At 37.6% G+C, this 16,081-nt stretch overlaps 1 long non-coding RNA gene across 3 annotated transcripts in view; it reads left to right on the plus strand.

Moving 5' to 3' along the window:
• LOC120542492 overlaps positions 1 to 16,081 on the plus strand; it is a 132,278-nt gene that overhangs the window by 61,569 nt on the left and 54,628 nt on the right. For 2 of the 3 annotated variants that reach the window (XR_005636189.1, XR_005636190.1), the window contains exon 4: positions 2,770 to 3,270. This is a non-coding gene — a long non-coding RNA (uncharacterized LOC120542492). Of the gene's footprint in view, positions 1 to 2,769; positions 4,025 to 16,081 lie in introns of those variants that run through there. The other variant, XR_005636188.1, reaches the window with a different exon arrangement.

Here is a 16,081-nt window from a genome sequence, read left to right on the forward strand (position 1 = left end):
ATATATTTAAATTTATTCTTTGGTACATTCATTTAGATGTAAAAGTCTCTATTGGACGAAAACAGTAAATGTGTTGTCTTTCTTGTGAATAACTGCAACACATCGTATGCATTATATATTAGAATTAGCTGCCCTCAACATGATATACAGATATCTGTCTTATATTATTTCTCTTGTCTTATTTACCCTGCAGGGTGTATAGAACAGGCAAATCTAGAAGAACAAAGAAACCCCTTCTGGCCGCAATTCGCCTTGCTAAGCATGATTTGGCAGTGTTCCTTACTCTCTGGGGAAGTGGCATGCCTGCTTAGCCCAAACACCAATATCAGCAGAAATCTCTGTCCTCCAGCAGGCTGAGGCGTGACCAGCCACTCAACACCCATGGGCAATTTAAGTGTAGTTAAACCAGTCATGGTAATTCTCTTACTAGGTTGGGGGATGACCTTTGTTTTATAGGAGCTAATGTTCACTTTTGCACTCTCTACCCTCACCCTTCGCTACCACTTTTATATACAGTCAGGGAAATCCTCTTTTTTAGTTAAAAAATATATATAATAAAATAATAATAAAAATAAAATGGATTTCTCTTCATTATGCCCTGTATGTAATATAATAAGTACAGATGCTTACACTTACCAGGAGCCACCTTCTTTTGTTCTGAGGCTCATATTTGTTTACGCCACAACAGTGGAAACTCTGCATGAATGCATTTTGTTATCTCATAATTTTCAACTGGTATGGTGTTTTGTCTAAATGGAATTAACAAGGTGAAATAAGAACAATAAAATCATTCAAAATGGAAAGCCAGCACACATACCACATAAGAGTACAACTGTATGTCATTGAGGCTTCATGATAAATTGAGATACTGAAATGCACACCCAAGTGAAAGAACAAAGGTTTTGACTCAATGTGAAGTGATGTGACTTTAGGTGAGGTGCCAAGGCCCTGTTTGGAAAAAATTTAAGAAGCAGGAAAGCAAGAACAGTTAGGGGGAAGGGGATATTGCAGGGAAGTAGCCAACTCCTAGCAGCAGACATAGCCCAGGATGTACTATTAAGCTAATTTCATTTTCATCCTTGAAGAACTGTTCTTTTTTGTATGCATTAATTATCCACATTTGACCTAATTGTATTACCCTGTGTCATCAAGTTATGATATAAAATACTTAGGCATTGATGTTATTAGAGAATCATACACTGAAAGTGTTGGTCCCCTCTGATATTTTGGTTAACTAATGTGCCAAATATATATTTGTATGTGTGTTTACCATAAGGCAATTCATATTTTTCTGACCTTCTGCGGTAATGGGACACAATCTCTCCATCTTGCAATTTGTGCTTCACACAGCTTCTGTAGTGAAGGTAATGCTAGTCCTCCAGCTGGTAATTCATACTTAGCACTAGCTCTCAAGATGAGTTAACATCTAGCTCTCCTCACAGCGATTTAACATTTACTGAAGCACCCTAGGAGCAGAGGCAGTAATTCTGCACCTGACAGTTAATTCTTTGCCTTTGTACAGATATTTCACCCTTTAATTATACTCTGTGTTTACAAATTCAGCATAAACCATGTCTATTATGCAACTGTAGTAAAAAGGCACTAGCCTTATTGGTGCTGCTGCCTCATAACTGGGTTTAAATCATGATGGGGATCATATCTTTATTGAATTTGTGTAGCAGGGCTCAAATGAAATAAACTTGCTGTAGAAAACAGCCTTACAAAGAGAAGCCTAGTTAATAATTCATGCTAAAATTAGCTACCCTTTGGCTTGACTGGCTAGAACGGTTTCTTTCCTGTTTGAGAATACTTTTACTTGATTCTATGTGTTTTTATTTTCTGGGTTTTCATTTTTTTTCCTTCCACAACCTGAACATGTGTGTTGGGTTAATTGTTTAGGTATGAGTGACTTATGTTCCATCCAGGGGTGTCTCCTGCTCCCGATTTTGATACTTGGGTACAGAAAATTGATATATGGAAGGACCTATGTGTTCAAAGAAAGACATGTTAGGCTTGCAAAGGGCTGGGGACCCAGTCGGAAAGCACAGCTTAATGGCAATCAGAAAAGAAGGCAAAAGAAAATAGCACACAAGGGTGCAAAAACAGAAAATGGGCTTTAGGTTGACAAGATCACTCCAGTGAAGGCTAATTACAGACTGAATGCTAACTTCATATTGCACCTCAGATTATATGATGGTGGCCTGGAAGTGGGTTTACTGGGCGAAAGCAAAACTGGGTCACTGGAAACGTTTGATGGAAAAGAAAAGGCAATAAATTAAAGTGCCTCCTCTCTGTTCAGGGTGGTATTGTTGGAATTCCAGGAGCCCCCTACAGATATGTGAATGACATATAATACTTTTTTTATGGTTTTCTATAGCAGCTGGTTTCTATTTAATTTATATCTATTATCGAGTATATCCAGAAAATGTTAATGAACTCACAAATGTACAATGCTTTATGGCTTTGTTGCGGTGTAGCCTAAGCTTTCCTGGTGACTCGAGTCACATGTCTCTCTGTGGGTGTCCCTTCATCTCCTGCATCACCTTTGTTACATTGTTTTAAAGATTCACAGCAGTAAATGACCTTGAAGTTGATCTGGAAGTATCTCATGTTTTGTCTAGCTGGTCCTGTCTGTGTTTTTGGACCACAAGAAATAAAATGTCACATAAAACAAGCAATTTTGAAGGTTTATTAGAGGAGCCTTTGACTTTCAGAAAGGAAATGGACACTGATTCTATGACTGTTAAGTTTTGTTTTTCTTTTTTGCAGTTATATGGAAAGAATTCATCAATCAATTGTCTGAACCTGTTTACCCAGAGTGCCTATCCCAGAAAGCATTGGGTGAAGAGCAGGAACAGTCCCTGGACTTGGTGCCAGCTCATTGCAGGATGTAAACACATACACAAAATCAGGGGCCAATTCAACATCATCAATCCACCAAACCTGCCTGTCATTTGGACTGTAGGAGGAACCTGGATCACACAGAGGAATATTTTTCACAAACGGGTTGGGCTGTGGTAGACTTTTCTCTGTCAGTGCGAGACTGTTGAGAGCAGAGTGATGAGTTTAAATGGCTGTGAGCGACTCTCCCAGTATCTCAGAAGTAGAACGTATTCCCATTTCCTTAGAGATTTCACGGTTACACTTCTCCGAGCCACCTGTGACACATGTTAATGAGTCGTTATCTTTAACAGATGGAGTCTCTCACAAGTACCAAGTTGAGAGAATTCTTCAATGTATTTGAGGGAAGGAAGAATACTCTTCAAGGAAGTAAGCATGTACTATACAGTACTCCAGTAAATATCTCAACATTAGGCTGTTTTCACCTTAATGTTTTGTTCTAGATGTATTATAGGGACACTAAAAAAATTGGTAAAAAAAAGTGTCTTCACATTGAAGCAAATGTAATCTTTTATTGAGTGCAGTTTATTTTAGAGCCACTGATTCTCAGTAACTTGGGCAGAAGAAAATTAAAAATGACGTTTAAACTTTGCTTTGACTTTTACTCACGAAACATTTTGCAAGCTAAATTTGCTGTGCTGAAATTAAGTATCTGCAAAAACAAAATTAAGTAATGTGTTGCATCCAATAATCTATCCTTTACTGAACCCTCATAATCTAGTTGAACTATGTATGCTGAGACCAGAGCCTGTTCCAACAACATCAGATGTTGAAGTATGTCGGAGCTGTCACTAGACAGAGCTCCGGGGCATCACAGGGCACATTCACATTGCCACAATCTGGTGCCATGGTGAACAAGAATGTCTTCATTCAGCGGCCACAAACCCAGTCCTTAGGACCCACTGTGTCTGCAGGTTTTTCTTTCAATCATCTTCTGTTTTTAAGTGGACTCCTAGCCCAATTAAGTAAGTAAGTAAAGTTTATTTATATAGCACCTTTCGCTGACAATCACAAAGAGCTTCACAAGTTAAAAACCAGCAAGTGAGCTGTTATTTCCCAGTTTTTGTGTTGTAGAAATCACAAAACTAAGTTTGATAAATTTTTATTAAAATATACTCAGCAGTTATACGGGGATAATGTCATTTTGTAACCTGTTTGCAATATTTTCATTCTGTTTTTACAGGTTCTATGGATATTTAATCCATTATTTACACATTAAAATGTCTGATGCTGAAGTAGTTGCGACCTTTCATCATTTAGTGTTGTTTGCCTGGGTGTCTGCTCCATTTGCTTTTAATTATTATTTTTAGGATACAGTGAAGGGGCAAATGACACAGAAAAAGGACAAAATAATAGGAAAACAACAAAAGAGAGTTAAAGCTATAGCAAAAATAGAAATATCTCTAAATGTCTTATAAATGTAAAAATCATACTGGTGTGCTTTTCTGAATGCAGAATAAGAGAAGAGAAAAAAGACCACATAATTAAATAAGATCAATGATTATCATCGATTTTGGATCTGGTTGGAGTAAAAATCCTATAGGATCTCCTGGACTGGATTTGGGAACTACTGTCTTAATATACAAATGATCTTACTACTGCTATTATATTTATGCATTTCATTGAGATGTGTGGAGGGGGAATATATATGTGTTTTAAAGGCATGAGATTAATCTGAAAACGGCCATTTGTTGCTTAATGAGCTAGGTACCAAGTGATTGTTGATGTGGCTTATAGCATAGTGAATTTATTAGTCCCATTTTTGGAGGATTTTACATTAAAGTATGAGGTTTTTTCCAGATAGACCTTTCCGACCATTTACTTCTACAGCTGCACTGTTCACAGTTGTTGATTCACCCAAAAAATTAGGTCAGTATTACCTTTCCTCATGTTGATCTTGAGGGCATCTTTTAAACACTCCTCTACTGTATTTAACTTTTGTGAAGTGTGTTGATCTATCTATCTATCTATCTATCTATCTATCTATCTATCTATCTATCTATCTATCTATCTATCATTTGTTAACATGAGAAGTAAGTTGAGAAATCACCTGACATTACATAAGTAAAAAATGTGGATTTCTTTTTAGGTATCTGGTATTAAGGTGAACTGAATGAAGATATTAACTTATTTTAATATTGATTCTCCACATAGCTTTACATGGCACATTAAGCATTATTCCAGTATCACATCTAGTGTTGACCAAACCTGTTTCTGCTACATGGTCTCCAGACTATAACATCCTTTTGTGAGATTTCAGACACTCGCATTGGTGAGTATCTCTATTAAAACTGAAACACTTCTTTCCCCATGATGAGCACATTCTGCCACCTAAAAGTGCTGGAGGTTTTGCGACTTATCCTTACCTTTAAAAGGGCAGCATGGTTCCACTTCTCCTTACCTGGAGCCATGTACTGATGGCCAGAAGATTTTGTAACCTCATGTTAGTCCTTTGCAGCTTTTGTCCTTCTCTCTCACTCTCTTTGTGTAGAGGACTGTGGTGCCTGGCCTGCCCTGAGCATCCTGGTGGAACATTTTCTGTTTCAACCCATGTCACAGACTCTCTTTGTCTATTGTATTTTCATAACTCTAAGTACGCATACATTACTTATTGCTTTGTATCGGCCTTTGCTGTCTCACACTGCCACTGAGATATATCCCCCTTACAAGTGTGGTTGGTTATGAGGAACCATCCTAAAAGCCCACCACCACCACCATCCTGTGCGACAATCATGATGTCTCTTTCCTTGATCTCCTCTTGCCAGTTGGGAACTCCCCCTCCCACATAACTAATACACTTGTAAACCCCATTAAAATTTAAACTTTTTGCTTTGTCCTTGTATTACAGTATTACTGTGTATATAAATAGTCTAATTATTAAGAATGACACATTGTTATATCTGAAGAGAATTGCTCTGACATTTTTTTCCAAATGCATATTGACAGTCTTTTGCAGGTTTTGTAAAAAAAATAAATAAATAAGAGCTGCAGACGTCATTTTTAGTTCTGAAATTGAGGGTGTTTACTTTATAGAAAATAACTCTGTCACTAAACTAAACAAAGTGTGAACGATGAGTGTTCAGGAGCATAAGAACTGATACGCACACCCTCCCCTGGACAAATCCCGGAAAGCAGTTTTCCGTCTGTGACCGTAGAAAAGCAGACAAACAGTCAGCGTTGCTCAAGGCAGCTGTTCCCAGCTGTGCAGTGCACACTGCTGGTTGTGCTGTTTCATGGAGAGCTAATCTGCAATGGCTCCCACCAGGGTGCATATCAAGTATCGTTCATGGGCAGTCTGTCATTAGCATCTAAAAAGCTTCAATAATACAGCTGGACTTGTTGTTTTTTAGTTTTAATTTTTACACTATTTCTAATTGAAATGCAGATTATAAGGCTGTAGCACAGATGTCAGGTGTGGCCAGCTCAGGATTACTGTGATTAACAAAAATTAAAAAAAAAAAAAATTGCCATGTACTGCCCAGTTTAAGGAATGACTTTGCCGGCATTGTGTCTCCGTTTCTTTGCTTCCTTCCTCTCAAAGTCCTTGTGTTGTTGCTGAAAGCTCTCATGTCGCTGATAGAATCCACCATATACAAGATCACTTCAGTGAACCTAAAAAAAAAGAGATAAAAACCGAGACTCAATGTTTTAAAACTGTGCTCATCAGCAAAACACTTCCTCATTTTCTTAAAGAGAAAATATCTTCCTTTGCACACTTGTATTTGGCTTTATCAATTGAGCAAATTCTTAGTCAGTAATGTGTGTTTTTTGTAGCTAAGCCATACAGAATCCCTACACTGTGCTTGTAAAACTCCTAGAAGTCCATTTTCATTTTCTGAGGAATTTTAGGCAGAGAATTTCATGCGTAGCAATGTGCATTGTAAGTGGTTATTGTTTGATGATGTGTTGCTAAATGCCTGCAATTGGACCTCAGATCCTTTCTGTGCATAGATTAGATGTGGGTTTCCTCTCACGTACCGAGGTTTCTATTGCAGTGTAAAGGTATTTTCTGTAGATGTGCCATTCCATCTAGCGTGAATTGCAGTTTCTGTTTATATGTCTTGACCTCTCTTAATTGAAATAAGCTTGTTACTATAATGCAGTCATGAATTCAGTGTATCATATGTGACCATAAAGCCTGTAGTCCATCTGTGTAGGTTTTTCTCTAAGTCCTGTAATTTCTGGAGCTTCTCATATTAAGATATATTGCTTCCTAGTGGCTACAGATGGAATTACCTTCTAGTCTATCTAATGGCTGACTCCATCTATCAGTCACACAGGCCAAACCCTATTCAAACATACTACCAGGTCTGACTGCATTGTTCAGAGAAGAGATCTATTACAAAAGGATAGAAGAAGAGGTTTTATCATAGTAATAGACAAAGATAAAAACAAAAATCATTTGAATGTTCTGCAAGTTTAAAGGACAAAGCAAATAGTAAAACTGAATATTTTCTGTTAGTCTTGTTTAAGTGCTAGCTCATCAAATGTTTAAAGTTCAGACACTGTTTATTGCAAGTGGCAGTCTTATATATCATGGAGGCTCTAATGTCATGGACCACATGGCGCATGCCTCACCTGTCTGGCAATCGCATATCATCGTAATGACCATACAAACACCTGCCAACACCAGAAATGAAAAATGATCGTGTCCATGAAAAAACATACACAAAATTGTAGGGAAATGATAATTGCATAACAATAAAAATATATTAATTATAAAAGCATTAATTATGTGTTAGAGATGTTAAACATTAATAATTAATGTGACAAAGCATGGAAATCTAAAACCCCATAGAATTGCTCATATTTTTGTCACTGGGTTAAGGCATGCTAGTATACAGTACCTATCCTAATTAGCCCTAGCCTTAACCCTGTCAAGAAGTTTCCCACTGGACTGCTACACATCTCTTGACCTGTAAGGAGAAATCTGGAAAGTGAATAGATCAATCAATCGCTCAAGTAATGTCTCCTTTATAGTGCCTTTCATTTTACAAAGCCCAAACAAGCGCGTATTACATTTTTATATGCTTTCATGTGGCTGAGTGTTTTCACACTAAAATTTTAAAACTGTGTCATGATGACTGATTTTTGTGTAATGTTTTCTATAAACACTTTTTGTTTATATCGTCGTGATCTAACAATGCCGAAAGAAGACAAAGGACAATTCAAAAATAGTCGTTTTTTTAGAGAGGGCTGCAGTTCTTAGTTCTCATCAATAGATGGAGACAAAATGCTCTTTTACATTGGGTAGAGAAGTGTTGGCTGACAGCCATCAGCGTTTGAGCCAGCAAATTCAGCAAAATAGCCAATTGGATTAAGCAGTCTGAAAAAATTAGTCAGTTTTGTTCACAAGCTGTGCAAGTGTGGGTAAGGACTTATGATTTTTGTCATCACAATGCAATTTATTATGTAAATAGTGAGATTACAGTACAATTCAGTTGTTATTTAATGGGATAAATTAATCAGTCTTATTGTTAAATACAGCTTAATGTCATCAGCGTTTGAATGAAACTTAATATCTGTCCTAATAGGAGAGGTGTCATAAGCTGCATTCTGAGATTTTTAAGGTAAAGAAAGTATAACCTTCTAGGTCACAGTGACAATATTAATCTATACATCTAACAAGTAAGACTAATTGGTTAAACTATGTGTCCCTCAGCCAGAGAAACCATCTGAAATCATTATAATTGTTATTACTACTATTAAATTAATAATCATTATTACATACCCAGGGTGGCACAATAGTTAGAGCTACTGCTTCACAGATCCAGTGTCCTGTGCTCATATGACAGGAGACCGTTCGGTTCATCAGGCTTATTTGTTTAGCTGATAGCTAAGCTATCCCAATTTCTCAATATCTCATTTGGATAGATATCCTTAAAAATAGGTTGAGAAGCTCAGTCATCCGGGAGGAGCTCAGAGTAGAGCTGCTACTCCTCCGCATCGAGAGGAGTCAGATGAGGTGGCTCGGGCATCTGATCAGGATGCCTCCTGGACGCCTCCCTGGTGAGGTGTTCTGGGCACGTCCAACCAGGAGGAGGCCCCAGGGAAGACCAAGGACACGCTGGAGGGACTATGTCTCCCGGCTGGCCTGGGAACACCTTGGGATTCTCCCAGAAGAGCTGGAAGAAGTGGCCGGGGAGAAGGAAGTCTGGGCCTCTCTGCTTAAGCTGCTGCCCCCGCGACCCGACCCTGGATAAGCGGAAGAGGATGATTGGATGGATGGATAGTCTGCGTGTTCTCCTTTGCTTGTGTGACTCCATAATAATCTAAGTGTAGTTCTTTGTGAGTGTGGGCCCAGTAATTTAAAGTTGCCTTTTCCATGACAGGCTTTTGCCTTGTTCCAAATACTCCTAGGATGGGCTCCAGACTACCTTGCAACTCTAAATTAGATTACGTCAATTTGAAAATATAATCTAACAAATTAGTAACAGCAGATGTAATCACTAAACGTACAAGTCCTTCTACAGGTTTTCATTCATTTATCTAGTTTAGCATTATTTATAAATTAGGATTTGTCAAAATGTAGATGTTGAAGCTCAGTTTCTCTTTTGGCTTCAGTGGTAGTGCTGTCTGATGTTTAGTGGTTGCTTAGTGAAAAGTGCTATTTATATAAAGATTGTATGGTGAAAAATGAGAGTAAATGGGAAGGAAAGTAATAAAAGCAAAGGAATGGGATAAATGACGGTAAGTGACATTGGGACACTCTCTGTAAACACATGTAGAAATTCTGCGGATTACTTCCATTTTACTGTACTGGATCTAGCAGTTTCACATCCACTTCCTTGCTCCAAAGTTGCAGTTACAGGATATGAAAAAGAGGATTACATTAGAATCAGTTTATTTTTAAGAAGGAAGCAGATGCAGTAAATTCTTTATTTAAGGGAAAATGTGAAATTTCAGCACATTTACCCAGCATGTGTTGCTCAAGAGGACGCAATCTGTTAATCATGGGGTAACTGGTGGCTTTGTAGTCAGGATTACGCAAGGCTCTTGAGTAGAATGTTGTTTTTTACTTCACTTGGAAGATTATATCAATAATGGAAGAAGAGCTTATTTTTAATGACCAAAACTGTTTACATTGAGCACTTGTTATTACATATTAGACTTGTTTAATTAAATTCAGAATTTGGGAGATCAGAACCCACTTAATCTAGTTTTGTACGGGTCATTTAAAGACAGGAAACACCTCAGAACAGTGTGTCAATCCATTTCAGGGCCCACTCATTCACACACCTCCACATGGCCAAAAAGCAATGCGGATGTGAGAGGAGACTGGACTAGTTGAGGAAAAACCCACACAGACAAAAGGAGAGCATGCGATCTTCACGCAGCAATGAACATCCATGAGACTCAAAGCCAAGATACTAGGACAGTGAAGTGTTGGCTCTAACTTTTATGATTATAGTTTGAGTACAGAATGGAATCAAGAAAAGGGGAAGATGTGTATAAACTAGCCAGGCTCACCACCTAGAAATCAAGAATTGAGAAAAATAAGCAGAGAACATGAAACTAAAAATCATAGTCAACGCATTTCAAGAAAGTCAAAAACTAGTGTATGCACGCAAACCAAGCCAAATAGAAGAAGCTGAAGATCTAAGTCAATTAGGACAGAAAAATAGTTGTAACCAGTAAGCAAAAATAATATAAAGAAATAAAAATTTGAGTTTTTGGGTTATATCCACAAACTTGGACGAACAACGAAGTGCACAACTCTGACCTATTAACTCAAGGTAATGAGAAATGACACATTGCACGTTCCAGGCCATCTTGCCAGACAATGGTGGAGCCTGCAAGGGAAGCAAAATAGTGTTGCAGGAGAATGTGATTTACTTCTAACAATGTTGAAAATTGAAGAACAACTGTATCCATTTGATTCATTGGTCTCCAAACCCCCAAAAAAGTGTCTTTTTACTTTTGAGACCAAAGAGTTACAAAAAAAATACAAATCTAAAAAAACCCACCAGATTACGACACTAACCACTCAATTTTTGAGTCTGTTTTTCATTGAATATGAATATTTACACCATAACCCTAGGTTGTTCATACTTAATGTGAACAAGTGCACTGGGCACAGTAGCAGAACTTTTTTTTTTATTTTAAACTTAGCTTGAAAATAAATAACAGGTGTGAAAGTGAAGCATTTTACAATGAACACTGTATAGTAGCATTTTGTTCTGAAAATGTGTTTTTATCTGTAGCAGGGAAGCAGAGAATGGTTTCCTAGCAAGGTGGTTTTTGCAGTGTTATTTTTTTCCACCTCTAAAATGCATAGTGAAGTTAAGAAATAATTGAAATGCACTGTATAAGATGCTGTACTGAAACCGAACGTACATTGCAGTAGATAAGAGGGAAAATGCCACTTGAAAGTTCAGTGATGTTAAGTGTTCCCTGAACTGACGGACATTTAAATACAACAGAGCATGCTCAGGAGCATAATTCATAATGAATATCCATATATATATTTCAACATAAAAGCAGTTTTCATGAAAACGTTGTGAAAGATGGGCAGTTCCCAAAATACTAAATGACAGGAGTCCAAAATGCAACAAAAGAGTTTATCTTTGTTAACTCTTTCTCTTTCACAGTTAATTCTGGTTTCTTTTCCTCACACGAGTCAAGCCCTTGCACTGTCTCACCTTGTGAGTCCAATCTCAACTGGTCGGTAAGGAAAAAGCAGATTTATACCCCAGACTGGGGCTACGTCTGGCATCAGGAATGTCCTCAAGTATTTATGGGGCCAGCCTGTTAACACCCCCTCTAGCCACCACTTGTACACATGCAGTCCTGATTCTCAACTATTTTTTAAAGTGCCCGTCAAGTTTCCTCTAGCCTGTCCAATATTAAGTAAAACTATGGTCTACATACAATGTAGAGGACTCTTTCACTGCCCTCTAGCGATCTGAGGAACTCAAATAAGATATTTCTTGGTCGTTTCCCACTACCATTCTCTTATATTTGTCCACATGGCATCACTACTCCTCGGGTACTAACTATAAATATAAGAATTACTGTCCCTAGCAATGTTTTGTCTCTTGTCCTATTTTATGCTTGTGCAAATCAGCAAAGCTCAGATTTATTTATTTTGAAGTGGTGGGAGGTTTCATGTATGATCTGAAAAAAGTAGTCATACAAGCTGGCTGTGTTAAAAGCCATGTCACATGTTTAATCATAGTCTTCATTAAAATAATTTTAGTGAGTAGGTGGCAGTCACGGCGCACTCCATTTATGTAATGTGACATACCCAACAATTCATTCCAATGAGTCTATGACTCGTCCCAGCAAAACATTTTTTGAAAATGATTGATATTAGTGAATGACAAACGAGATAATGAATGACGTATGTAAAGAATGATTGAGTTTTGCAACTGTTTTCCACAGCCCTTCGCTATCTGAAATTTATTGAACAAATCTAAAGTTCTTCTTTGTTGGACTTCTCCCATGAGGCCATGTCAGAAAAGCAGATTGTTGGTAGCAGGATCATTGAGCCTATGCATTTCAGTTGTCAAATATTGTCACATGACACATGTGCAAATGCAAAAAAAGCACAAATCATCTAAAAAATGCAAGACAAAATACCATTTTCGACTTAACTAATTAATTTAACCTGTTAGTTAAAAATCTATTAAGTGGGCTCAAGTGCTTTCTTTGCAAAAAAGAAAAATGGTTAGCAATGATAGAAAGAAAAAATTAAAATGTATTGATTGTATAACACAACTTTACTTATGTCATCTGTGATACCTATAATAAAGTGACTAAACAGTCATGATGATCAGTGTCAAGATTAAAAACTAACACTAAAAAAACAGTAGATCATTTAAATATCTTTATATCTTTTTTCCCGGTTCAAACATTTGTCATGCAGGCAAAAGTTTAAATTTGGTTCTATCTTGAATGCACTTTCACTTATTTTCCACCAGGTGTCCCCAAGTGCAGAATTCACTATTTAACTGGTGTCCTCCTGCTGGGCACCTCTATAGATGTTTCAAAATCTTCTCTGCTCAAGAAATAAAACCAGAGTTTCTTCAGGCTTTGAAAGTTTGACATGTGATGTAAACGGCTGTTCTGTTTGTCAACCTGTAGTGGACCTGCGTTGTTTCCCAAGGCATGGCCTGTAACCTCATTCATAATTACATAAGAGAATCACATCATCTTTATGTCAGTGGATATATGATGTCCTTTGGGCCAAGCTGGTGGGGGAGGCAAGATTAGTCTGTCAGTTCTAAGAGAGAAAAGAGTTGCCCTTCAAGAATTGAATGAGAAATAGGCATGAAGGGGAAGTAAATGAGAACCACTGTTTAGTTCTTCACAGATTGAGCAAAATGAAGATAGAAGAGAGTTAGTTCTACTACCAGTGATGATGAATGGAAAGACTGGCAACATTCATAATGTTACAGCTACAGCTATTATTTAGAACTTCATGCTAGCTGCACATTCATGCCATTGACTGCTATAGGGTTGGCAGTTCTTGTCCAGCACAGTGGCAATGCCAGCAATCTTTTCTTTTAAGACTTCTGTTAATTTAATGTTAGCTTTGAAATTAATTACACACTTTATTTAGCCAGCTTTTTTCTGCCTTAGGAATTAATAATAATGTGACTTCAAATTCTCTTTGAAATTCAGAAAAACTGACTTGTCACATGACATTTTGTACACTGGATCTTCTCAGATTTCTACCTTTTCTGTTTCTTTATTTTCTCTTTTTATTAACCAAAATAAATTAGCCAATAATTATAAGCATGAATGTAGAGAATTGCTAATCAACTAAATAGGTGCTATTATACCTGTACACTACTATTACTACTGCTCACTAAATAAATGCTATTAATAAAGCATTTACAAAAGTTAAACGATTAAAGGGATTCAGAATCTCTTCAGTTCATTTTTTTGATTTTCTCTTAAAAACAAGTAAAACATAGATTAGAAGAAATTTGTGACAAAGCAGAATACATTCAAGTACAAAGGACCAGAATCCTTAATTAAATGGCCTATTCCATCCATCCATTTTCCAACCCGCTATATCCTAACACAGGGTCATGGGGGTCTGCTGGAGCCAATCCCAGCCAGCACAGAGTGCAAGGCAGGAATAAATCCCAGGCAGGGCACCAGCCCACCGCAGGGCACACACACACACACACACACACACACCAAGCACATACTAGGGACAATTTAGGATCGCCAATGCACCAAACCTGCTTGTCTTTGGACTGTGGGAGGAAACCCACGCACACACGGGGAGAACATGCAAACTTCACGCATGGAGGACCCGGGAAGCGAACCTAACTGCGAGGCAGCAGCGCTACCCACTGTGCCACCGTGCCACCCATAGCCTATTCCAAAATCTAAAAAAGTTTGATCTAAGCTGTCCAAATTTGGAGTGTTCATCTAAAACATAATGATTTACTTTGTGAGGTAGAAGTACATAATAAACAAGAATAATTACATTAGACATTTGAAATATTAAAATATTATCCTTCAATTTAAATGTTTAAAATCTAAATATCCTTGATTGTAATAGAAATGTGTCCTTTTTCACACTAGAGATCCATAGAGGGTTACATCCTAGTAAAGAATCAAAAATAACGTCAAATTTGTAATCACTGACCTTGAAATATTCTAAAATAATATTCCACATGCTTATGTTTGAAATGTTTTATTTTGAATCTTTTGGGAGCAGCCCTTAGATGACCAGAACCGTCAGTAAAGATTCTAATGTCAAGAATATGATTGAGTTCATGAACCGCAACCTTGAAAGAGTGTAAAACGATACTCTGCATGCCTATATTACTGATCCCAATTTTTTAGAAGTTTTTTGAAAAGGAGTAGCTTTGACCCCTTGTATCCCATTAGGCAGTGAACTCCTGCGGTCAGTTGATGTGGCATGCACAGCTTCAAGTCCTTCTAGTCATTTTTTGCTGAAGACACCTATTGGCTTACTCTTTATCAAGTGTGTAATTTCCTGTGCAAATCATGGTCTGCAAATGTACTACAAATCAGGGTTTTCGATCTAGAGGGCCAAAAATAGGGGGAACCCCTAAAAGCTTGATGCTTGTATAACTAGGCATCAGGATGAGTTAAATGGTGTATCATACGTAGGGGTTGTCTCATACCAGTGAATCAGGAGGCATTAGACAAAACCACTGAAGTGATTTCAATGACCACAACTGGTTTCTACTTAAGAAACTGCCTGGATAAAAAGTCTGCTGCTAGTGTTCCCTTCCAGGACCATGACTGCCCCCTGAACTATCACCAGAGCTAATGTGTAAACTATGGCCATAGTGAATGCTGGCAGGAGCTCCTCCATTCCTGATGATGCCCGCATTAACAAATTAACAATCTGCAGGACAGATAACCTGTCCTGTCACTGTACTGTAATAACAGAAGAACATTAATGCTGTTCTCTCTGACTATGGTATAAAGATACGTGTGTGCTGGTGTAGTTTATTTTTCCAGTAAACACAAATGACATTTTTTACATCCACTTGTGTTGGCTATCTTACTAAATGTAGGCTAGATAGATAGATAGATCAAATGAACTAATGAACTTTCTTTATTTGTCCCCTGGGGAAATTTCACTTTTTCACAGAAGCTCTTTTTGTAATAATATTCATCTCTTTTACATGTTAAGGTGCCTAGGATGTAACAAATTCTGGCTGTATCCCCAGCACATTGTTACCTATCTGATCTTTTACAAATATGGAGCCGTCAGAATTGCACTGTTGAAATGTTGTTCAGTGTTACATATAATGAAACTGACATGAAATGCCAAACAGTGGTTCTGTATGATTAATGGCTTTACTCAAGTTAAACCAAAGAAGTTAACTCTTGCACCCTATAGCTTCCCAGTCTTGAAGGATGTGATGTGTTTTTGTGATTTTTGTTTTAGTGCTATTTTCATCACATTTTACTTCTTTTTGTGGCTTCTTCTGCTACCATCATTGAAAAGGGATGACCTATTGTTAAGAGTAATAATTTCCACACATCTATACTAATAAAAGGCAAAGCCCTCACTCATTCACTCACTCACTCACTCCATGTCTCATCACTAATTCTCCAACTTCCCGTGCGGGTGGAAGGCTGAAATTTGGCAGGTTCATTCCTTACAGCTTCCTTACAAAAGTTGGGCAGGTTTTATATCGAAATTCTACGCGTAATGGTCATAACTGGAAGCAGTTTT

The sequence above is a fragment of the Polypterus senegalus genome, chromosome 13 (genome assembly GCF_016835505.1).
Source record: "Polypterus senegalus isolate Bchr_013 chromosome 13, ASM1683550v1, whole genome shotgun sequence".
NCBI lineage: Eukaryota > Metazoa > Chordata > Cladistia > Polypteriformes > Polypteridae > Polypterus > Polypterus senegalus.